The sequence below is a fragment of the Electrophorus electricus genome, chromosome 7 (genome assembly GCF_041902795.1).
Source record: "Electrophorus electricus isolate QZ-2024a chromosome 7, ASM4190279v1, whole genome shotgun sequence".
Taxonomy (NCBI): Eukaryota; Metazoa; Chordata; class Actinopteri; order Gymnotiformes; family Gymnotidae; genus Electrophorus; species Electrophorus electricus.
The window spans coordinates 27,392,957-27,417,500 of record NC_137503.1 but is presented as its reverse complement, the minus strand read 5'-3'; the positions used below and the strand labels follow the sequence as shown (position 1 = coordinate 27,417,500).

At 41.9% G+C, this 24,544-nt stretch overlaps 1 protein-coding gene and 1 long non-coding RNA gene across 3 annotated transcripts in view; one reads left to right on the top strand and one right to left on the bottom strand.

Moving 5' to 3' along the window:
* Positions 1-7,107, bottom strand: part of LOC145658739 (uncharacterized) — a 14,858-nt gene extending 7,751 nt beyond the window's left edge. Inside the window, exons 1-3 of one of the 2 annotated variants that reach the window (XR_014124557.1) lie at positions 6,974-7,107; positions 3,979-3,996; positions 3,098-3,228 (exon numbers count right to left, since the gene is read on the bottom strand). This is a non-coding gene — a long non-coding RNA (uncharacterized LOC145658739). The remainder of the gene's footprint in view (positions 1-3,097; positions 3,229-3,978; positions 3,997-6,973) is intronic. The other variant, XR_014124558.1, reaches the window with a different exon arrangement.
* Positions 1-23,086, top strand: part of allc (allantoicase) — a 61,462-nt gene extending 38,376 nt beyond the window's left edge. The window contains exon 24 of the mRNA XM_026999033.3: positions 21,098-23,086. The gene's annotated coding sequence lies outside the window, so the exon portion shown is untranslated. The remainder of the gene's footprint in view (positions 1-21,097) is intronic.
* Positions 23,087-24,544: the final 1,458 nt, after the last annotated feature.

Genomic DNA, 24,544 nt, shown 5'->3' with positions numbered 1-24,544 from the left:
TGTTTGTGTGTGTGTGTGTGTGTGCATGTGAGTTTGCATCAATATGCGTATGGATGTGTGTTTGCCTGTGTTGTGTGACCTTTTCGCATAGTGTATTGTGCTCATATCCTGTGTGCTTAAGGGTAGGTGGGGGAGGAAATCACAGAGCTGTGTACTGTAGATGTCTTCAGTAATATTAGAATGTACGATAACCAATGCTCGTGTTATTGCAGTCAGTGGAGGTAGGGGTCATGTCTCACATCTGTGGCAATGACTGACATGTGAATGGATACAAATGTCCTTGTGTGTGTATATGAAGTGTGTGCTTTTGTGTGTTTGTGTGTGTGTGTGTGTGTGTGCGTGTGCGTGTGCGTGTGCGTGTGTGCGCGGGGGAGTTCAATCTAAAACCCTTTCCCTCTCAAAGAGCAATGATCTAAACCCGTGTCTAATTCTGAAAACCTTTTCTGGACTCTCTAGTGGCCCTGTTCTCACCACCTTTGACATGGCAACCCGGAAAAATATATTTGCTCACGTGCATTCTCACAGATATGTTTACACTGGGGGCTGTGTTTTGCTGATCGGTATGCTGCCGCTCACATTCTAATCCTTACCCAATCAAAGTGTCCACTGGTGAGCACAACCATACTATTAACCACATTATTCAAGTGTGTTTGTCACTTAAACAAGACTAACACAACAGGACACATGCAGACACATGTGTACATGTGTAAGGACCAGTAATTTATATCCCTCAATGGGCCAATGATTCATCAGAATCTAATACATTGCACAATGGTTCTTTGATTACACTGAAAAGAGTCGAGCCATAGAAGTTATAGATCCAGTAGAACTGATTGACCAATAGAGAATATCACCAGTCTGTGGGGTCTAGATTGATAAGCCACAGGGGGTCAGTGAAGACTGGCCAAGTCTCTATGGAGACTAGGAGAGGTCTCTATGGTGACCAGTTCAACATTAAGATATCTAGTTCCTCATCTCTGTAACTACATTCAGATGCTTTCATATGCTTGTGCACATGTATGTATTCATGTGTGGTGGTGGGGAGGTTTCCTTTTAATCCAGAACAGTTCTGAGCAGTGAAAACTGGCTGTTGTGTTGCACTCTCACCTGCATGTGCAGCACAGTGTTATACGATCACTTGCTCCCTTTACCTACATCTCCTCAGGTGAACTAGACATTCAGGCATGAACCCTCTCTCTCAGCCAGTGCACTTTATGAAGTGCTCTGGGGAACAGGCACATTTGTGCGCATGTAGACACACACACACACACACACACATTCTCGGACGGTAATGCGTTTCTGTAGAGCGTCTGTGCCATGCTTGCCCCAGGCACTTCATTCCCAGCCAGTCCATCATGCCGGTTCTGGTCCGCACTCAAGATAGATGCATGGCGTGGGCTTTAAAATAGAATAATGTATGCATTATTCATGTGGTGCCAACCCCGGAGCTTCTCATTAAACTTTACACGGCAAATGGGAAAGACAGCCACATATTAAATGTGTCTCCCCATCACAGATGTCCCTGCCATCACTGTATTTGAGACAATAAGGGCACATGGAAAGGAAAAGCTTTGATTCTGCAGGGGACTCATGTTGCAGGGTTCTGGTGTGCGGCGTGTTTAATGCATGGCTTCTATAGACACCCATGTCCTGGTCATTTTGCTCTTGGACATCTCACCCTTTGCTGCGTCATTATAATTTCATGTGTCATCTCAGTTTAAGATGCCTGATGTACCTTATACAAGATATCTGGGGTTATTCTACTGTATAACTCAGTTAAAAGAGGTCACGTGAGACCTTCCCTGTCTACATTGTTCCTTGTGTACTTAATTTGGCTGAGAAGTACATAAAGAACAATGTATTTGTATCATCAAATATAAAGGGATCAGTGTAGTGGTCCACTACGGCTGGCAACTCTCACCTTCACTTAACAGCAGGGGAGATGCAGCATCTTAAAACAGCAGGTGTCTGATTATATAAACACACACACACATCAAAAGATCCAATAGAACATAAAAGAAACCATTATATGACACCTAGATAAATTAAAAACAAAATAAAAAATAAATTGCGTCAAATTCTGTGTCAAGTTATTGGGTGTCTTATCGGCTCTGGTGGCTCGGGGACGGTGAAACGAGAGTTGTGGACTGAACTTCTGTGAACCTGGCAGGCCCAGCACGAGCTCCGCTTCTGGCTAATTAAAAACGGATCTGCAGGCTGCTCGTACTGTGTCTGCATGATGTCGTCCCGCGCGGTGGGGGGTGGAGGAGCACGGCGTTGCTTCACTGCAACCTGTGTAGCTTCGCACCGCTTCCCAGCTTTAGGGCCTAGTGATACCTGGGATAAACCCCTGCAGTGATTTCCCTTGCCTTAGCACGCTTAATTCATCTCATCAACTAATTATTAAGCCCACAAAGAGCCGATGTGTGTATGTGAGAGGTGAGAAAAAAGGTAAACTCTGTAATGTCTCTCGACATGGAATTCGCTCTACAGACAGGCTTACCCATCTATCTCTCTCTCTCTCTCTCTCTCTCTCTCTCTCTCTCTCTCTGTACAAGGTAAATTTGATAGACTACTACTCAACAGGAGATATATTTCAGATTGCATTTTTCCTGTTTTTGTAGGTTTCTGAATTTCAGATAGATCTGAGATAAGGCTGCATAGTGTACAATCCTTGCTGAATCTGAGGCATGGGAGGTGATACTGACTGCCAGCATGAAATGATCAAGATGTTCAGAAATGACGTAACACAGATGCAGAATGAACAGTATCTAGGCATCTATATCTAAAACAATTATAGTGGGGTCTATTGTCAGAGGAGACCATGCAACTTTGCATATCTTACAAAGTGATCAGTTTTGCAGACTGGCTTTCCAGGGTGTTATATTAATATGAATCTTCAAAGTTAGGGGCTTAAGCATATCAAATAACACATCTAACCGGATTTATTTTTCTATTAAAAAGGGATAGATTTGACATTAAAAAATATCTGGCTTTATGTCTGAGAGTTTTTATAGGCAGGACCCAGTCAATGGAAATGCCATGCACTCTGGAGGGACATGGTAGACAGGATGCCTTCCATCGTCAGTATTCTCACCTCCTGCTTGATAGACCTTCTCCTCTGTTTCCCAGCACGAGGGTCCAAACCTTGCACACTGTTTTGTACACTGTTGGGGTCCAAACTCCTGAAAATGTGCTTGCAAAGAAACATAAGCTGCAGCTTGTGGTCTTGGTGAAAGGAGGGGCAGGGTTGAGGCATGATACACAATGAACAAATATTTAACAATTTTGCAATTTGTCTTACTATTGAACTTATTAGCAAGAAGTCCTTAGGCGTCTGTTATTCAATTAAAAGCACATAACATTATTCACATTAAAAATTTGCTCTTTGAAAACATGTCCCACAGTATGCGCTGGTTGTTTAGACAGCCAACAACAGTGTAGACACATACAATACAAATGAGATTAATGTAAAACCAACTGTTAGTCAGGTCTGAGGTTTGAGTTTTACTTTGTGCACTTAACATTCCAGAAATATAAAGAGGGTGGTTCTGGAACTAGAGTTTGTGAATGCACATATTTTCTGTGTGAGTATGTACGTGTTTGCGTGTGTGTGCATTGTCTAGCCAGAGACTCTCGGGACCAGCAGAACTGCAGGACCACATAAACATTACTGCTTAGCATAACTTCAGGTGGAATTTGACTCTTGACCTGACGTTGGACACACTCATGGACATGGACTGTTTTATGAATGATATACAGCACAGAGTATTTCCACAACGCTCCTGGGCAGTCCTGCTCACTTGCTGACTGTATTGATCTAAGGTCTGGCTTAATGTGGACCAATAGACCAGAGGCCCTAGCAGGGCAAGGGACATGCACACTAGGAAAAATGGCCTTAACATCTGTGTCAAAATTGAGCAAATAATGTGTTACCAGTATTATGTGTTTGTATGTGTGTGTATGCATTTCTCTTACCTGCTTATGTCTCTCTTCCTGTGTGAAAGAAATTTTTAAAAGCACATTTTTAAATTTATACACACTTAGTTTATCTACACACATAAATTTCTCAGATCAGAATCTAGTAATGTCAGAATCTACTATGGGACACAGACTAGCATTAATTTGCAGGCAGGACCAAATCAAGGAGAAATAGTTTGTTATTGTCCACCTAATCATTTTTTAATGGCTGCCATTAATAGTGGGTCTATTAACTTGATATTAACTACCCAGCCCTAATTAGAGTTTACATGAGCCAGCCTGAGCTCACTAGCCCTTATACTTCTATCACCCTGCTTAATCAACCCATTACTCTCCCTTCACTCATACATCCATTACATTCCACATTTAATGCTCATGCAGTTGTTTTCCCATCCATAAGGACAAATCCCTTTCTTATTTAAAAAGCAAATATGTTTTTGAATTTGGAGCAGAGTTAATTAACCAAGCAAACTTTAATGTTGATCATGCTGACCAGGATGAGATTTCCAGAGACATGTGATGAAAGCATGCATTTGATCAAGTAATCCAGTTTAAAGCTTGCTGAAAACACTTGAGCATGAGTCAAGAATAGCTAATGAAGCTTTCCTGGAAAAAGTATTACTTATTCATTCATTACTTATGAAACAGAAATGATTTGTCCACACATTAGCTCTGGTATTCTGCATAGTGACTTAGAAATTGACTACTGTTTGGCACCTACTGTGCGCATATGGTCTTAGTGCACATCCAGGAAAACTTGGCTCTCCTGGACTCCCTGGACCTTACTGTGAAGGACTCTGCATTCAGCACTGCCAAGCCATAAGGCTTGAGGGAGTCTACAGCAGCGACTCGTACTGTGCTTTTGTGCTGTAAAGGGATCAGTTTCAAGTGGCCTCCTGACCTTCACTTTGGTCTGAAATCTTGCTTCAGTCTGTCTGAGGGCTCCAAGCCTTGTGTTGACAAAAGCAAAGATTCCCTGTCAATCATTTTTGGCCAAGTAAGTATGCACTGATGTGTTTGTGTGCTGATCTCTGGGGGCGGGGGAATATCGGTTAAAGCCTCCTCACCAAAAATTGAAGGTTTTTTTGTGCACTTCTTCAGCTATCCTTTTGTGCTTAGGCTAAAAGTCCATGTGCTGTGCAGATATATTACTTTTCATTCATATAAAAGTGTTTGTGCATATAGATTCAAATACACAGCACACCATCTACACAGAATACCAAATGCTAACAGCAGATGGAGCAGTGCAGCGAGAAGGACGTACTATTTCAAACACAGTCATACAACAGCACCGTGCTTCTGGACTCCAGCACACCCATTCACTATAAGCCAATTTAGGGTTTAGTGAAATCTTCTGTGGGCGGAAGCCAGCAGTAGCTGTTTTTGGTACTTTGGGGGTAGATAGACCAGTCCAGGTGGACCTTCACAATGGGTCTTAAATAGCATCTTTGCATTTTTTAAAAACTTCCAGCATTTTTTCATCTATTGGCAACGATGAGCTATCATACTAAAGTAATGGGGAAACCACTGAGTATGACTTTCTATGTTCTACATCTCATTTCCACTTTTCTACATCTCATTTCCACATTTATGTAATGATATAAATGGAAATGCTTTGATGACGATCTGTTCATTAGAACTAGTTGAGAAGTCTGAACGAGCTCGCAAGCAGACATCGTCACACACCACGTAGCAATGTCAACTACCTTTGGCTTTGGAGAGGTAACATAAATAGATCTGTTAGGAGCGCATGGCCACACAGGTCTTATCTAGTCTAATGTGATAATGCGGTATCCCATAAACATGAAAACTAATGGAACGAAGCTTTTGATTTCTAGCAATGACAATATAAGGTCATTCCTGTTAAAAAGCAACACTCTTCAAACTAATATTACAAAGCTTCTTTGTATTTGCATCATAAGGATATATATATATATATATAGAGAGAGAGAGAGAGAGAGAGAGAGAACGAACATATATAGAAACACAAGCATCATGAGATAACAGTAAGATTACAGACTATACCTCACAAAACATTACATAAATAATAAGTATTAGCTTATAAAAGGAACTGATGCTGCTTTCCTATCTTTTGGAAACTTAAACCCATTTAAAAGCACCAGGGTGCTCAGCTGCTGTCCATGTGGAAGGCAGAGAAGCTGAAAGCCCTCTCCCGAGGTCCACCCTCTCCTCTGGCTCTTCACTTTGATGAACCACCCATTCCCTCAGCCATATGTGAAGCTGCTGCAATCAATCTAAACATGGGAAGTAGTTATTTTGGTCATGAAGCCACAAATGTCACAATCTGTGAACTCTCTCTCTCTCTCTCTCTCTCTCTCTCTCTCTCTCTCTCTCTCTCTCTCTCTCTCTCTCTCTCTATCTGTCTGATTGGGTCCTTATGACATCACCATACGTAACTGTGATGACAAAGTGCTTTGGTTTCTTCTGCAGCGTTGTTTAGCGGGTGTACTCTCCAGTACACTTTCAGAGGTAATGCTGCAGAGTGATCGGGTTCAGCAGTGCTGATGTTGCTTCCCGTATCCCTCTCTGTATTGTGTTATCTCAACATAGTTACATCATCTTCAATACAGCGTAGTTTTCCAGTCTCTACACAGTGACATCATCTACAGTATAGTGTAGTTTTCCAGTCTCTACATTGTGACATCATCCTCCAGCAAGTCCAGATCACAGAATAAGCAGGGCAATCTAAGAAAGAAGCTTCCTGAGTAGAAAACACTTATCTCAGAGAGAACAACTTTTTAGAGTATGACATCTGTGGTTCATATCAGCACAAAAACAGATTCATGACTGTTGTGCTTAGTCAGGGCATTTATAACTATGACAATGTCTCTATAAAACAGAAGTCTAGAGAATAAGAATGTATTACCAGTACTGCACTCAGATTTTACAAAAATCAAACTCTTCCATTACAATGGCACCAAGTGAGGGTCAGAGAAAGTTCAGTGCATTTTGAAACAAAACAATGACTTACAGTGCTCAGTACTCTCTACCCTCCTCCATACACCGCACCACCGTCGGCCGTCCCACCATGGCTGCTCAGCGCTGTAAATCCTCAGGCCGCTGCTTCAGCACACATCTTCGCCTTTGTCCCTAAGTGGCATTCAGGCGCCGGGGCCTGGCTGCTTTTCAAACGTGTCACAGATGTAGCTTCCCCCTCAGTCTGCGGATGAGCCGAGCTGAGCTTAAGAGCTGGGGGGGGGGGGTAGCCAACCAGCCGGCGACTGATCTGTATTCCTCCACTTGTCCTCACAACCCCTTACTTTAGTGTGCTGGGACAGACCTGAGATGGACGAGCTCGTGTCTATGAGTGGCAGAGAGACTGTGCACTGCCATATCAATAAGTCCTACCACTGAACTTCCTTCTCTAGTGTGATTTAATATTTAGTGAGATACAGGACAGCTAGATTGACAGGACTGTAATGTAAATTAGGGAGCAGGTTAAAGAGAGATTTTTCACATACTGCCAAAGACTTTAACATATGCAACATCTGATTTGACTCAATTCATAACTACTGTGTGTGTTTTGTTTTTTTTTGTTTTTTTTGCTGCATAGATTGAAAGTTGTTTCTTTAGAGTGAAGTTGTTTTGCTCCTGCTGTAGTCATCTCAAGCACTTACCATTTTGTCGTGAACCCGGTCTTTGTAATTATCCATTGTGCTATAGTAACATTATGTCTCTGTACCTAGATTGATTGAATTTAATAACTCAACTACTCAGCTATAGATTGAAATCTAGCCAGTGGCTCTTACACAGGCAATACATCAAGCAGACAAGCTTACCACCGGCTACACTTGAGCACTGTGCACTGTGATTAATTGTAATTAATCGTTTTACTTGGTGAAGTGCTGTGTGCTCACTCATTTATCATACTTACATCATATCACGTTGCTCACATTTGCAATGAAGGCACATGCTGAATATCATTGGCTTATGGTGGCCTCACTGATTACATTGTAGCTAACCTCCTAACTCAGATGCTGCACAATAACATTCAACTGAAATATCAATTTTGTTTAAAGGCAGCTTGTCCTTTACTGCCACTATATCAATGTGGAAATTCCAGGCAAAGAATTAATCAGTCATCTGTTCATAATGGATCTTGGGAGACTTGCATTGGTTGCGTATACATTATTGTAGACTGACAGTACATAGGTTCTGCTTCTGCTTCATATAGGGGTCTTAAGAATCTAAAAAAATATAAATAGTGCTCCATAGATTTTTAGGCAAACAAATCATACACACAAACCACATCATTTTTATCACCTACAAATACTTAATCACAGGTGAGAAACATACAAATTTCATGGATAAATTGAACTGATCAATCAAACTTCTATACTTTCTCTGATCTTAAACTCAAGCTTTCTAACTCGATGAGCCTTCCTATGTTGTAACTGACAACCAAAGCATACTGCTAGATCAGACTCATAAAGTACTTTTCATTCTTTTATATACAGCTACATACAGCTTCAGCATTCAAAACCACACTTTACAAACAGCTGGTGCAGTTAAAGATGTTATCATCTGTAATAAAACTTGAAAATGTCAGATTAAGTGGTATTTTATACAGCCTCATTAATTTAAGAAAGGGCAATAATTGTTTTAAAGAAATATGAGAGGAAAAGTGTATTGATGACAAAAGTGTCAAGAAGCAACATATCAGCTTTTTTGTTTGACATAGATAATACTGACATGGATAATCCTGAATATGTTTTGTGTACATGTGTCTTATCATCTCTCTAAAGTATTCTCTGTCTTGTTTGGTGCATTGGTGAGTTGGTTGTTCAGGAACTGATCTTATTCTCTAAGATATACATTTATGAGATAACTTGACAGGCTTTTCGAATAAGTATAGATCCTTTGCATGGAATCGCTCTGCTATTGAGAGTGTGTTCCATTCTGATTATCTGCTCCAAACATCAGTTACTTAGGACATATGTACATCCGAATATCTGCTGTTATTCCAGTAGAACTGGAAAAGTCACACGATCCTACTCAGTGTAATACAATGAATAGGCTACAGACAAATGTAGAGTTTAAGAAAAATCCCACTTTTTTCAAAGCAGCAATATTAACCCGAAGTAATGTGCATAGTGTGATTTCTCATGACAGCCTTTTCCAGCCAGGGTGGGAAATACCAGCCAGGGTGAGTCTGCTTAAGACTGTTCGTTCATGCTGAGAAACAAAGCGTGTGGAATGTTGCATGCACGATAGCGTGTGTGTGTGCAAAACAGGTGCTCCTTCCAGGAGACCCAGGAGTCATGTGGTCCACAAGAGGGGAGCAGAGCAGCTGATGGGCCCGTGATCTGTTGCCAGTGGCAACGGCACTGCACCCTGCCCTGCTGGGCTTCATGACCTCAAGTTCATGTCACCTAGAGACAGGAGTCTCTCCACCTGGTTAAGGCTGCTCAGCCTGGACTAATCTGCATGAGCCAAACCACCGCATGAGGGTAAAATTAAGAGTCCAGCAAAGTGAGAAAAACACAAATGAGCAATCACAACTATCTTTTAGACCCACAGCCCCAACCCAGGCATGCACCTCATCTAACTGGGCGATATTCTCAATTACCTGCAGCTGAGACTATGATGATTAACTGCAGTGTTTTGTTTATCACCAGGTTAATTATGGCCCTGGTCATAATTGGCTGACAAATTGAAAGCATGATGGGATATCACTGTGACTGATCACTCTGAGGCACAGCCTGCCGGTTTTGCCCTGCGGACAGGAAGAAAAGAACAGTGTCTGAAGTTAGTGATTACCTGAACTGGTGTTTGAGGTGCTCTAATAATTAACGCCGCAGTTTTTAACATTGCCTGAAAATCACTCATTATTTGTCTATTTATATACACGGACCCCAAAACCTAGATTTTAGAATTGAAACGCATAATTTCAACACTAATGGAAACACTGGAAACCAAAGCTTGCACCCTGTAACTGTTCTGTCTAGGAAGTCACAGTGATTTCTGAAGAGGTCAGGGTCAAAGGTTGAGTCATCCATCTATGCTGAGGGCCCTGTCCTGAGTTAAAGTGTGTTAGTGTTCACTAAAAGGCATCATGCTGGTTGAGACTTAATTTACTGCCTCAAAGTCATAAGGGACAACATTTAGCAACAATCGGACTGAATGAATGTGATTCTTTTTTAATTTCCAAAGAGACTGATATGGTTATTGTAGGACTCATGGTACCATAAAAATCAAATTTTGTTTTGATATGATTTCATTTTGAGGTTTTTGTTTTGGTTTGGATTCATTTGGCAATATTTCACTTTGTTTTAATAGAGATTATCATGCTGCTGCATGTTACTTCTGCTAGGAATTTACAGAGAAAGTAAACACAGATGACTAAATTAGTTTTTTTTTAAAATTACTTTAAACCTGTGGCTTCCACAGAAGTTAACTTTGCTGTAAACTACTCAGTGCCATCTTGGCCACCTCACGAATTAGTCTGTGTGTGAAGCATGCATATTCTCTTCAGAAAGGCTTCAAAGGCAACTTTCTTTCCAGCATATTGAAATGTGTGCAATATATTCATATGTGTTCATTGTATGTGCGTGTGTGTGCGTGAATGTGTGTTTGGGATGAACATGCGTTTCGGTGTTTCAGTAAGGATCAATTGCCCATAATGTTTTTAACATGACAACCAAAAAGCATCTTAATCAACTCCTCCAGTAAGCACATGTCTATACTTTACTCCATTATGTTCCTGAATAGCATTAGTCCCTTCACTTGATTGTGATAATGGTGATAATTAACCAGATCAACATATGTGGAGAATCTTTCTACAAATTAAAAATGAAATGCAAAATACCAGCACTATGAAAACAGCACATTGTTTGGACAGGTGAGTCATGAGACGTGATTCAGCGCATGATTTTCGTAATTAGCTGATAAGATGGATCAGGACATACCAGAATGTACAGTGCAGTGGTTCCCAGGTACTAGGGAGAAGAATCTCTGTTCTAACGTTCCTGGGTGTCGTGGACCCGACACTCACCAAGTTTGCTGTGCCCTTCACATAGCAGGGCTAATTGGCGGACACGCTCCCACTCTGCTCAGCTGCCTGGCTGGCTTCCCGTGGCCTGACACGTCTGCAGGGGCAGAGCACTGGAAATAGGCCTACTGAATTACAGCTTTTTCTCAGTCATCATTTTGCTTCTCTTCTGCGTGCCCCCGATCCATCAAACCCAGCCACCGCAGCCATTCATCTCGGCACGCTTGAAAAAGAAGCCTAAAAAAGCATGGTGGGTTACTCTTCAGTGGTCAGTGGTGAGACAGGTGAGTGAGGAGCAGCACTGAGACAGCTAAATTAGGAGCAGAGGTGAGACAGCTGAGTGAGGAGCAGAAGTGAGACAGCTGAGTGAGGAGCAGTGGTGAGATAGCGAGTGAGGAACAGTGGTGAGACAGCTGGTTAGAGCATTGGTGGAGTGCAGCCTTCCATATGTGCTGCAGTGAAAAGCTGGTTGGAGCTTCATCTTTGTCTTCACAGTTGTAGTTGCTCCACCTTCGTTGGCTAGCACTGTGGTGCTTTAAGGAAACCAAACCTCAGGAACAGACAACAGTGGACATTTTCCATTTCCTCTCTCAGCCCCTTACGCTGTGTATCTTTTGAGGTGTCCAGAAGCATTGACCAGGTCTGTGGCCTTTCGACAGTGCTCTGCCTGTCTGCCTCCCCCCTTCAGTAAGCTTCATTCATGTCCACTTGCGGCTCTGCGGCCAAATCAATTGCCATCGAGTCGGTCACGGCCATTACCATCTCCTGGGGTTTTTGGAAGGAAAAAAATGGGAATCGGATTAGCATCAGATCCTGCCATGTGCTCTGCATGAGAGATATTGCACATGTCTACAAATAAGATTAAAAAGAATATTCAAAGCGCGTCTCAAAGGGCATTTCATGAATCGGGTCCTACCACCTACCTGTGGTCTCCAGGGGGGAGAGGCCTGGCAACTGCGGCCGAACGCTGTGTCCATAAATCAATAAGCCTCCACCGCCAGGGGCAACATAAATAACCCGGAACAGTGCCTCTGCTTGTTAAGACAGGAATTGATGGTGACACTGGCAGATCGATGGCATGGTGTAAAGTGCCAAAACGCTCCTCCAGCCCCCATCTTCTAGACGCTCCCTGCTGTTTTTTATTCTTACATGCAGGGGAAAAAATGGGATCGTTTCCATCGCTGGAATACGCAGTGTCTGGTTACTGCTTCATAGTGATTATTTCATTGTGTTGAATGATGCAGTGTAGCAATACATGTATCATGAAATGGCATGTTGTGAGATGATTACTGTGGATGGTATAGTAGATGATCACTGCGTATGGTATAGTAGATGATCACTGCGGATGGTATAGTAGATGATCACTGCGGATGGTATAGTAGATGATCACTGCGGATGGTATAGTAGATGATTACTGTGGATGGTATAGTAGATGATTACTGCGGATGGTATAGTAGATGATCACTGCGGTTGGTATAGTAGATGATTACTGCGTATGGTATAGTAGATGATCACTGCGGATGGTATAGTAGATGATCACTGCGGATGGTATAGTAGATGATCACTGCGGATGGTATAGTAGATGATCACTGCGGATGGTAGAGTAGATGATCACTGCGGATGGTATAGTAGATGATCACTGCGGATGGTATAGTAGATGATCACTGCGTATGGTATAGTAGATGATCACTGCGTATGGTATAGTAGATGATTCCTGCGGATGGTATAGTAGATGATCACTGCGGATGGTATAGTAGATGATCACTGCGGTTGGTATAGTAGATGATCACTGCGGATGGTATAGTAGATGATCACTGCGGATGGTATAGTAGATGATTACTGCGTATGGTATAGTAGATGATCACTGCGGATGGTATAGTAGATGATCACTGCGGATGGTATAGTAGATGATCACTGCATATGGTATAGTAGATGATCACTGCAGATGGTATAGTAGATGATCACTGCGTATGGTATAGTAGATGATCACTGCGGTTGGTATAGTAGATGATCACTGCGGATAGTATAGTAGATGATCACTGCGTATGGTATAGTAGATGATCACTGCGGATAGTATAGTAGATGATCACTGCGTATGGTATAGTAGATGATTACTGCGTATGGTATAGTAGATGATTCCTGCGGATGGTATAGTAGATGATCACTGCGGATGGTATAGTAGATGATCACTGCGGTTGGTATAGTAGATGATCACTGCGGATGGTATAGTAGATGATCACTGCGGATGGTATAGTAGATGATTACTGCGTATGGTATAGTAGATGATCACTGCGGATGGTATAGTAGATGATCACTGCGGATGGTATAGTAGATGATCACTGCATATGGTATAGTAGATGATCACTGCAGATGGTATAGTAGATGATCACTGCGTATGGTATAGTAGATGATCACTGCGGTTGGTATAGTAGATGATCACTGCGGATAGTATAGTAGATGATCCCTGCGGATGGTATAGTAGATGATCACTGCGGATGGTATAGTAGATGATCACTGCGGTTGGTATAGTAGATGATCACTGCGGATGGTATAGTAGATGATCACTGCGGATGGTATAGTAGATGATTACTGCGTATGGTATAGTAGATGATCACTGCGGATGGTATAGTAGATGATCACTGCGGATGGTATAGTAGATGATCACTGCGGATGGTATAGTAGATGATCACTGCATATGGTATAGTAGATGATCACTGCAGATGGTATAGTAGATGATCACTGCGTATGGTATAGTAGATGATCACTGCGGTTGGTATAGTAGATGATCACTGCGGATAGTATAGTAGATGATCACTGCGTATGGTATAGTAGATGATCACTGCGGATAGTATAGTAGATGATCACTGCGTATGGTATAGTAGATGATTACTGCGTATGGTATAGTAGATGATCACTGCGGATGGTATAGTAGATGATCACTGCGGATAGTATAGTAGATTATTACTGCGGATGGTATAGTAGATGGGGGGGGGGCATGTTCTGGCTTGCTGTGTTCTTAGAGATTCAGCACCAGGAAAGAAGAAGAAGCTATTTGGGGCCATGAACGACTGCCTGTGACTGTCGCTAAGCAGCTGAGCATGTCAGAGTCAGGCCTGACCATCAGGTCATCGCTGCTGCAACACCACTAGCTGGCACCAAGCCAATCCCCTGAGGAGCGGCAGGCCATCCTGACGTTGCTCCGTGCCCCCACTGCACTGACCAGAGACTCCACACGGAGTTTCACCCAAGCAGGGAAGAAGCGGACATGGCTGAGTAAAGTGCTCGCTGAGACAGAGTGATTCATATAGATGACCTCGCCTGCTGATCTGTGATGTCATACCGAACCACCACTTACAGGCTCGACTGGGTCCGGGAGCACTGATTCCCAAGCATCACCCCAAGAAACCATCAAGAGAGATAGGGGTCCAGTGACTCAGAGCTGAAACTGAATGAATGTACCTGACTTCAGCTCTCATTTGCACAGGCACTGACCCAGTGTGCGGCTGTCTGACCATTAGAATAAATGACTCCCAAACAGGGCAACTTATACCTCATCAGCTGCCGCACTCACCCTGATCACAGTCAAAGTGTATCTTGTCTGCTCTCCATTAATAGGCCAGCAGAATCCAGCGGTCATTGCCACCAATTAATAACCATCTCTCAGTCGGAGCTCGATGTGAAACTGTAGATCTTGAGTTTCTGCAATTTCAGCTTGAATTTCAATATGCAGCACAACACCCATGATAGTGTCTTATACTCACAAGGCTAACCTTGAAGTATAAGGTTGGGAGCGGCTGGGCAAAATTTCAAATTAAATCTAGTCTCAATATATTAAAGGTAGTTAGAAAACACAGTGTAGACAGCACTAGTGGATACAGGTCTTAAAAATAGTTGCCAATTTCCATTCTGATGAACTCCAAAGCAGGAGACTTTGGCCACTACCCCACAGATGGCACTATCACCTTGATATATTGCAGTCACAGAGACTTTCATAAGTGGAATGATCACACCACCCTTACCTTAATTTCCATCTTCATACACAGGGACTCATGCTATGCTCCTAAATAACAATTATACCCATAATAAATCCAATATTTATTATCTTTATTCCATTGTATTAGGGGCTGATTTATCTTGGAAGGAGTAAAGGCCACTGCTGTATTGTTGCATGCTGATGGTCAGCATGGAGGATAAAGGATGAAGGCTCAGGAACATGAACCCTGCCAGACATCTCTATCAGACTCTGCAAAAATATGAAAGAAGCAGCTCAAGTTTAATAGGATGTCATGGGCTTGTTGTGCAAATATTAGTTCCAGCATTATACACTGCAAAATCATCTGACTTTTTTCTTGACTTTTACTAGTATATGCTGTCCAAATGCACTTTGCCATGGAGAATTCAGACATGTTCTTTCATTCTTTTATTATAAATTAAAAATGTCAAAGAACTATACCAACTGGATTGATCGTGCAATGAGGTCCTTCTGGGAAGACATGCTAAAACTTGATATAACACCCTCTGACAATTTCAGCTTTGCAAGTAATAATAAATGTTCTAAATGGTGCATGCCTGTTTGTTTAAAGCTCTCACAGAGATGAGAGGACAGGTAGAGCTACTAAACCATAAAATGAGTAACTTAAATCCTGAATAGAAATCTGGGTGATAGCAAAGCATCTTGCACCAGTACTACCCTGAATCTAGTGAAAACTGAGATATACTGAGATTGTGGGTCAAACTCCCAAATCATCATACAAGAGATCAGCTCAAAGACAGAGACAAATGAGTTTCAATAAGATCTTTCAGATCTTAGATCTCTTTTCACATGTGATTTTTCAGCAATTCGATAGACAAGTACTGGCAATGTCTGTAGCATTTTCAAACATTATTACACTGGCAGTATGTGTGTATATATATATATATATATATATATATATATATATATATATATATATATATTCCTTTAACACTGTCTCTCCAAACACATCCACTTAGGTATTCCCAACAGACCTGCAAATAACTCAATCCAATCAAGACATACAGTAAGGAACTTGTTTATAGCCAGCAAATCAACAAACAACCCCCAACCCCATAATCAAAGCTACAGGCCTACCAGAATTAAAAGAAAATTGTAATTAGCAGCGCAGAGTGTGGGAGTACTCCTTTACTTCTTCCAGGCATGATTATAATTTTCAAAGGCAATAAACTGAATGAGAGCTGAAAGCTATAGGCTACTATAAATATTCACACCCCCCACATTCATGCACTCTTTCCAAACTAAGAGCATTATGTTTGCATAGATGAGCACTGGCTCCAAGTCCCAGATGACATCACCAGGCCCAGCCCAGCTGCAGCTCAGGCTACAGGAGTGTCTTAGACGCTGGTGAGATTTATTTAGCCATGCAGGCCCTGATGGGATCAGAGGCCATAAACCCAGAGCTGGAGCCTGTTCTGTGGATGACTCATTCCCATATCATCTGTATGGATCATAATGCACGCTTACATCATTAGCCCTGCACATGGAGGCAGGCAGCCAATCCTCTGCCTTTGCTTACATCACTCCACGACCAGTCTCCATGCTGACTGTGTTGAACGCGAACACGCGAGGGCACAGGATGATCCGGTGGCTAAATGAGAACCACACCCTGCTGCTTTCCTCTGCATCCTGCACAGTATTTATGGGCACATCAATGTCCTACCAATTTATAGTCATTAACTGAATTATGCAACAGAAGGCTACTCAGTCCGGCAGATAAGTAGCTTACAATGCACAAATGCAGCAAACTCTTCGGTAGTTAATCCTCAACCCCAGATTGAGGATAACTCCTCAGACAACACGCATGCCTCAGGTTCAGTGGTAGTCACAGGTTCAAATATTACCTACCAGCACACACACACACACACACACGGGGGCTATGATGTCTGTGCATCACTGAAAAGCTACTGAAGTGCAGTTTGTGGAATCTTTTACTTAAATTCTTTCTATTTCTATTTTCCAAAACAAACTAATTGTCTTTCATAGTCTATGTGCAGACATCACAACAGCATCATATAGCCAAAACTCTGGGGTTTACAATGGCTGCTAGGATTTGTCTGCATATAAAAAATAAAGCATTTATGAAACAGTACTGAAGCTGATAAAGATGTAAACCTGCTTATCAGGTATCTGCAGCTGTGACTGCAGGTCTTGTGTTATTTAAAGTAAACCTAAACTGCCTGTATGATAGACATTAAATTAAATTACATTAAATAATACATTTTCTATTTACTATGCGCACTGTTGGGATTGTGCCACTTTTTGCTGAGCAGTTGTTGAATGTGGGAATATGACCTAAGCCGAATATAACCGAGCATTACTCATCTGAACGAGAAGACCCGATACACTGCCGTGACATATTCATATGCTGTGATTATCGTAATAAGCAGTGGTCGAACCGGCAGAGGCTTCGCCCGATTACATCTCCCTTCGTGAGAGTCGGCCGCACGTGAAGCACGGCCGCTCCCGGGAGCCCGGCCCGCTGCTGCGTCGCGTGCATGCTAATGAGGGAGTGGGCTGGAGACGGGAGAGGGCGGGGCTTTGTGCAGAGCTGCCAGATTGAATGTACTCCCCAGGAAGCTGCATGCTCATTATTTTAGTGCAGCTTCTGACTTCTGCTGTGCTCGCACATGAATCTTGATTGATTAAACGCGGCACTAATATATGGTATGCTGTTTTCTTCTCTTCGTAATGAAATACATACATAGATGATAAAAAGATTGTGGCACTGCAATAATATTGAAAGGTATTAAATGAATTATAGAAGCATCCTTCATCTGATATAAATTTGGTAAACCTGTCGTGAATGTTCCGGTTTTTTTCTTTCTTGTATTACATTTAGAATAGCCACTTTCTAACTCCATCACCTGAGCTGTTCAATCTTGAAATCATGATTAAATATGCTAAACGATTATGTCATACTAGTCTGAGCCAAAGGCGGCAGACTATGTCACGGATGACTAAAGTGCTTCAGATCACTCTGCTCCATAAGCGGCACACACACACACACACACACTAGAAGCATTCTCGTTTTGATCACTTTGCACACTCTGGTTTAAACCACACGCTTTGGTGACACATCTGTGCCTCAACTAATTTACTCTAGCTCAGCAGTTCACACAGAGCCAGTAAGGACTGAGCGCATCACTTCCTTTTCTCCTACAGCCACTCCCCTTAAAGCTTTTAAAACTTTCCGAGTGGTACACACCACTCTTCATTACACCGGCCGTCTGCTGTTGTCTTCATTGCTTCCTATCGCAGTATCACTTTTGTTTTGCCGAAGGTGCGTAACCCATTTACCTATGCAAAATGAGGTACACTTGAGTATGGTCTCATATGGTGTGTTGCAAGGGTCTGTACTATCGATAATGACTATGCCACACCGCAACCACGCCAAGTCTCTCCTGCTTGCTTCACAGCCTCCAGCTTGAGGGTCACAGGGCTGATGAGGCAGCATGGGAGGTACCAGTGTGCCCACCCTCCCCAATGTGCTAATGAGCCTCACCCCATTCCCAATACAAATCCACCCACCCTGTGCCTCCTAAGAGACGCAGGCTTCAGAGAGATCGTACCAATCAAAAAGGGGTAGGGGGTGTCTGCGGTGTGGAAGGGAGTCTCCTGTCAGCTCAGGTTTCAGCGCGGCACCTCACATTACTCCCTCCCCCAACAAATGTGTGGGTGGAAAAATGTGGTTCAGGTGCCGCTAATTAGTCCTGCCATCTCCAAGGCTTATCTTGAAGAAGGAAAAAATATCCACCCCCGAAGTGTGATCCCCACTTTCTGAGACATGTAAATTATTCATTCTCTGGGGTTAATAAAAATATGCTAATGAGGGAATCTACAGTCAAAGAAATGCTAATAATGCAAAGCAGTTATTAGCCTGAATAATTACAAAGAGTGCTAGATTTAATTACATTTCAGAAGCAATGCTGCACACATAGATAAAATGAACGAGGAACATTTGTTTTAATACAGGCATTATAAACATAATACTGATATATATCAGCATGAGAAAAATATGAGCCACTTGCTGGGTTCATAAATTTGTTTTAGGACTGTAGTCAGGGTGTTTATATAGCTAAATTATATAGGCTGTATGCAAATAAAGCAATGCCCGCCTCATCTATACACTTTACTCATGGCCCTGTCTAGTTCTGACATTCCTAAAATATGTTCTAAATTAAATCACATCAACTTTATATTGTCTGCATTTAATTTAGAAGGTTGTGCTTTTACTGGATTGTATGTCAGATACCGTGGCAGACGTAGACGCAGTGAAAAAAAATACGCTTAGTCAGAAAGAGATCAAAATCAACTTGTGGGTAAATAATGCCTATTTGGACATCTGTTTGGACAATAAACAAACCAGACCCTTCTGCCAAACCGTCATTAACTTGCTATGAGCAATCGCAAACACAGAAAACACCTCAAGCATGCCCCTCATTCCCCATCCCCGACTGGCTGAGGTGTTAAAGACTCACGCCGTCTGCTGTGGTAATAGTTTAGACTCTTGCTTTAAATTAAACTGCTTAATCGTTCTTCCTCAGATTAAAGCCCTCAAACTATAGCTTTCCCAGTAAATCCCATGAGCATTTAGTTCAGTGTGGCAAATTATCCATGAAGATCAGAGCTGGACTAAAGAGTTAGCCAGCTAGCGGCAATGGGCTGGAAAGAAGCAGTGCACCATGGGAAATAACAGACACAATTGGCATAAACTTCTTTCCTCAGGGATTTTATTTTGAGAAAAGTTGGAAGAAATCTGTTCCATAGCTGCACACCCCATGCAACATCTTCTCCTATGATTTTTCTAAATTCACACCTCAAACTAGTTTAAAGGTCTGGATATGGTGTAGCTTTAAAATGATTTGCCATTGTCCATAATGAAATCTCACTAGTGGGTCATACATATAAAGAAATCACACTGTAAAATGTAAAAATGTTTAACCTAGGTTTTATAGAGATAGTTTGTTCACATTTACAAAAAAAAGGTCATATGTTATTCATGTTGCAGAAACGTAAAAAAAAATAGAACATTTGCTTATTTTGAACGTAGAAGAAATCCAATAATTCAAGATCACATTTTACAATGTTGCTTGGTTGACAATGAATTATATGAGGACTGCCTTTTAACATTTAATGAAACAGGTAAACAATAGCCCTACAGTGTTTATACGGGTTGCTTCTCTCAGTTGTAATTGAGCATGTGTCCTGATAATGAATGAGGGCATAAAATAGACACAGAGATAGATTCAGTACAAATGACTTATGTTTGCCTTTCAAGTGTATATAAACTGCAGTCATATAGATTTTGTTTATATATTCAGGCCATAGTGCATGCTGTTCATTGTTCAGTTCTGTGGTGATGTGACAAGATAGTGAGAAACATATCCTGTGGAGTGAGCATTTGTTCGAGAAAATACATTACTTACTGATTTCATTTTGCGTTCAAGCCCAACTGCCTATGAAGCTTAAAAACAGATTTAATCGTTAGCTGTTTAAAATTCGGGCCCCTGAAACGAAAAGTTTTAAGATTCTATGTTTCAACTTAATGTGCAAGTAAATAAAACCACTCCACGGTACTTCCAGAGTGGTTAGTTTTACCAGTAAGAGGATGTCCAGTTAGATTGTCCTTTTTGTTAAGCCTTGTATTTCAGTGTACTATATCCTACTTTTAAATGGTTTTGGAAGAGAGAGAGAGACCTGATCTTTGGTTTCTAACTGAGTGGCAGCGCCTGGAATCTTGTGTCCTGACCTCCTGAATGTCCTGAATGAGACTGACTGTATGTTTACACAATTGCCGATGCACTAGGCTGTCAACTGCGGCGAGAGTGAGGATGCAATAAGCAACGATTCAGCAGCCATCCATCACGTCTGCTGGGTAGGACCCTGTGCTGCGCTCCCCACGCTGGCCCCTGCTCCTCTCCCACAAACCCATCCCCTTTCTCATTCAGCCGGCATGCCCTTTTCCTGTCTTCATTTCCTACCTTTCTCTCCTCGTCTCCATCACTCCTCCTCTGCTGCCTTTTTGCGTCAGTCTCTCTTACCTCCTTCTTTCTCTCCCCGTCATTCAGTGAGAGCTTTAAAGGGTCCGCTCTGGAAGTTGGTGAATGGGAAATATCCAGCCGGGGGTATATTCTCGGAGTCTCTGATTCCCTGCTGCTCTGGGGATGTCAGCACCAAAGTCTCCTACTGACTCCTCATATAAATGGAACATAATAATGTGACTGTTATTCTCTATGGAAAACAAACTGCAACTTCACCACGCTGGAAGATCTTCGGTTATTCTACAGCTCGAGCCCAAATGATAAAACACACAACAAAAAGACACGCCACTGCAGTAATGAACAGCCCATGAATCCCAGCTATTATCAGCTAATACTGGCAGCATCACTTACATGATCTCAACTGGCCATTTTAGGTAAAACTAGTAGCATTACAAGGGCTTTTAAACCAGACAGACATTATGTTTGCAAACACTATCTTGTTAATACTTTTTCTTAATGTTCCATCTAGATAATACTATCACTGTTTTCCAGTAGTATAATATATTTCAGGCACACACACATACAGAAGAACAATTTGGCTAACTGTTAAATAAATTGAGAGGAGATTTTAAATGTGTTCATCAGTGTTGTGGATATGAAGATAGGTAGCTAATATTACATGGTTATTTTATATAAAAATCATCGATGGGCGATATACAGTTAGATGGTAATGGTCCATTATTATGGGGGGGAGGGGGGTTGTTGTAAATTCTTTGATATTCTTATAGCTGTGGAAAACACAGAAGCTAGCAGTAAATCAAATGTCTACAAAAGAACTAGCTGTAAGAGATGCTATATTAATATCAATATGATATAGTGCCTGAAGTAGAAGTTAGATTACAGTGCTTGTTACCCAGTTATACATAAAGATACATGCAAATAGCTAGCTGGACTTAAACAAAATGCTTAATTCTTGGCTGATGAGCAATATAATGTGTATGTTGAAAGGCTTGTTGTCTTGTATTTATGTCAGATATATGTTAGAATTGCCTCTAGTTTCTACACACCTCAGATAATAACACATTATCCAGTCAGATTAAAGTATTTTACAAATAGCCCCTGACATTTCAGTTGCTTGTTCTAATAATGTTATGCAAAGAAACAGCTTTCCCGGGGACACTCCCCAGTGACCCTCTCCTGACCTCCCTAACTTCCTGGTGTCTGTTTCTAGCTGCCGAGCACACTCTGCTGCCATTGACCCATTGTAATTAATCTTGTGGCTGGCATACATCCAGGGGAATTCACTGTATGCTTAGATACCGCAATTCTGGCCTAAAGTACACTGGTCTGAACATAAATCTACCAGTAGGAGTGAGAAAACATTTAAGCCATATGAAAGGCTAATTGTTTTAATAACATTGATTAACTTAACATGTTTGGATATTGGTGTAAGGGACAGACGATTTTAAATCATTTGTGTTTCACTAGCAAAGAAGATATTTCCACTTTATCATCAGCGACACGAGTTTGAACGGAAGTAAATTTAGTGCCATCACTTGTTTTTTAGATATCATCTTAAAACGTAGGTGCACAAAGCATCTCCATAATCATGGGAGATAACTGGATTCATAGTTGTTGAATCCTCTGTAGCTCTCCGTATCGTCTGTGGAGCTGAATGCATGTTTCACAGATCAATTAGATAAGGTCTTTTGCCAGTCAGTCTTTCAGTCTGCCAGTCAGTGATATGAGCGGCAGAGAAAGACCACGTGAAAGGCGCAGGGCTGCGAGAAGACCCCAAAGGAGCAGAAACGGGGGCTAGTGTCATGGATTCTGCCAGAAACTCCAACCAGCGTGAAATGTCAAGAGCCCCTCGCTTCTGGCGGATATAATTGATGTTTTATGACATTTACAGATGCGGCAGACAGAAAAGGAGAGCGTCGCCCTGCTTCAAATGAATGCTGTGTGGCGGATTAAACAAGCACCAAACCCACAAGAGCCAAACACAAACCTGTGATCAATGTAACGGCAACAGCCAACAGCAAACCTCCGCCTCCCACTAAAAGCCTTGTTTACATTCACGTACCATTATTCACTAAATGCACTCAAATGATAACAAATAATAGAATAAACTAACTACTCCTTTGAAAAAGGCTTGGTGATGGGGAAATGAGATGTGTCCAACAATATGGAATATAAAGAGTTTTTTTTCTTCATGTGCAACAGCACATATTAAGTGTATTTATGTGAAAGGTCATTAAATGGAGTTTTCAATGTAAATGGCCCATGTGTGTATTTGGCTAATATACTATAAAGGAAAGCAATCTATTCATCTAGAGACTCTTAAGAAAAGTGCAAATAAGCTTAACAAAAAGTGATACCATACAGAAAAAAACAAACAATTGTTTAACCACATTCATTCTCTTTGATATGAACCAATAAACTGATTATGCTGTTAATGGCAGCGTTATCCTCAGTGAAGCCAAATTTCATCTTCTGAGCTTCAACCCATTCTGAGGTCACTGTAGGATCGATCATTTACAAAGAATAAAGGAAAGGACTGGCCAACGCAGTCTTTAACGCTGCTCTGCACAGAAAGCCCTGCCAGCTTCTGAACGAGGGAGTGAACGGCATTCTGAGGCTAAGGCCGGGAGACAGAAGACTGCTGCTCCTTTCACATGCTAATGTCTGCATTTCACGCACGTCGCTGCGAAGCAGACTCCGCACTGCAGCTGGCCCCCATTTTATCTGCTCGTTCAGTAGCTCCCTAATGAATATTTCTGTGTGTGTGTGTCTGTGTGTGTGTGTATGGGCCCGATAATCAGGTTTAAGGAGGCCCGGGACTTGGGCCCCTAAAGCTGCGTCATTAGCAAAGCGTGACCCAGCCCAGGGCTCCAGCCTGCTGCACAAGCCTCAGCCGTGCTTTTAAATGGGCCAAGACAGAAGAAGACAAACGGGGGTCTGTGGGCTTTGCGGACGCGGCATCCAGCTGCCCCTGACGTCCCAGCTGCCCAGTCGTCCCAGCAGACTGGGCATCTTCACAGGGGTTACAGTTTTTAGGAGAACATTGATGGGATCTCTGCTACACTGGTGTTTGTTAGAGGCATTGCCAACATGTGCATGACAGATATGATATCGCACAGATATCACAAAATGGTGTACTGCTTTAAAAACATATATATGTTCCATTTAATTGTGTGTTTGTAATAACATTCAATATCATAGAAATCAATAAAGTGCAACACAGTTAAGTGCTGATCGCATCTCAGCCAAGCTATCAACCATCACTGTCGTATGTCAGGTGTTTTTATTATTGTTCGATATGTTTGTCTTCTTATCATATCAGTGGTAGATGAAGTCTGGGTAATTCCTACTGGGCGCAGGAGGGGACAAGTCCCCATCAGGAGATAATGAGCAGCATGGCCTGGGCGAATGGCTCTTAATTAAGTCACTCTAAATCATTATCACGTTTGCACAGGAGCTCAAATGTGCATATTGGAGATAAAGGAGACAATAATAGCATAGTAATTGCATTTT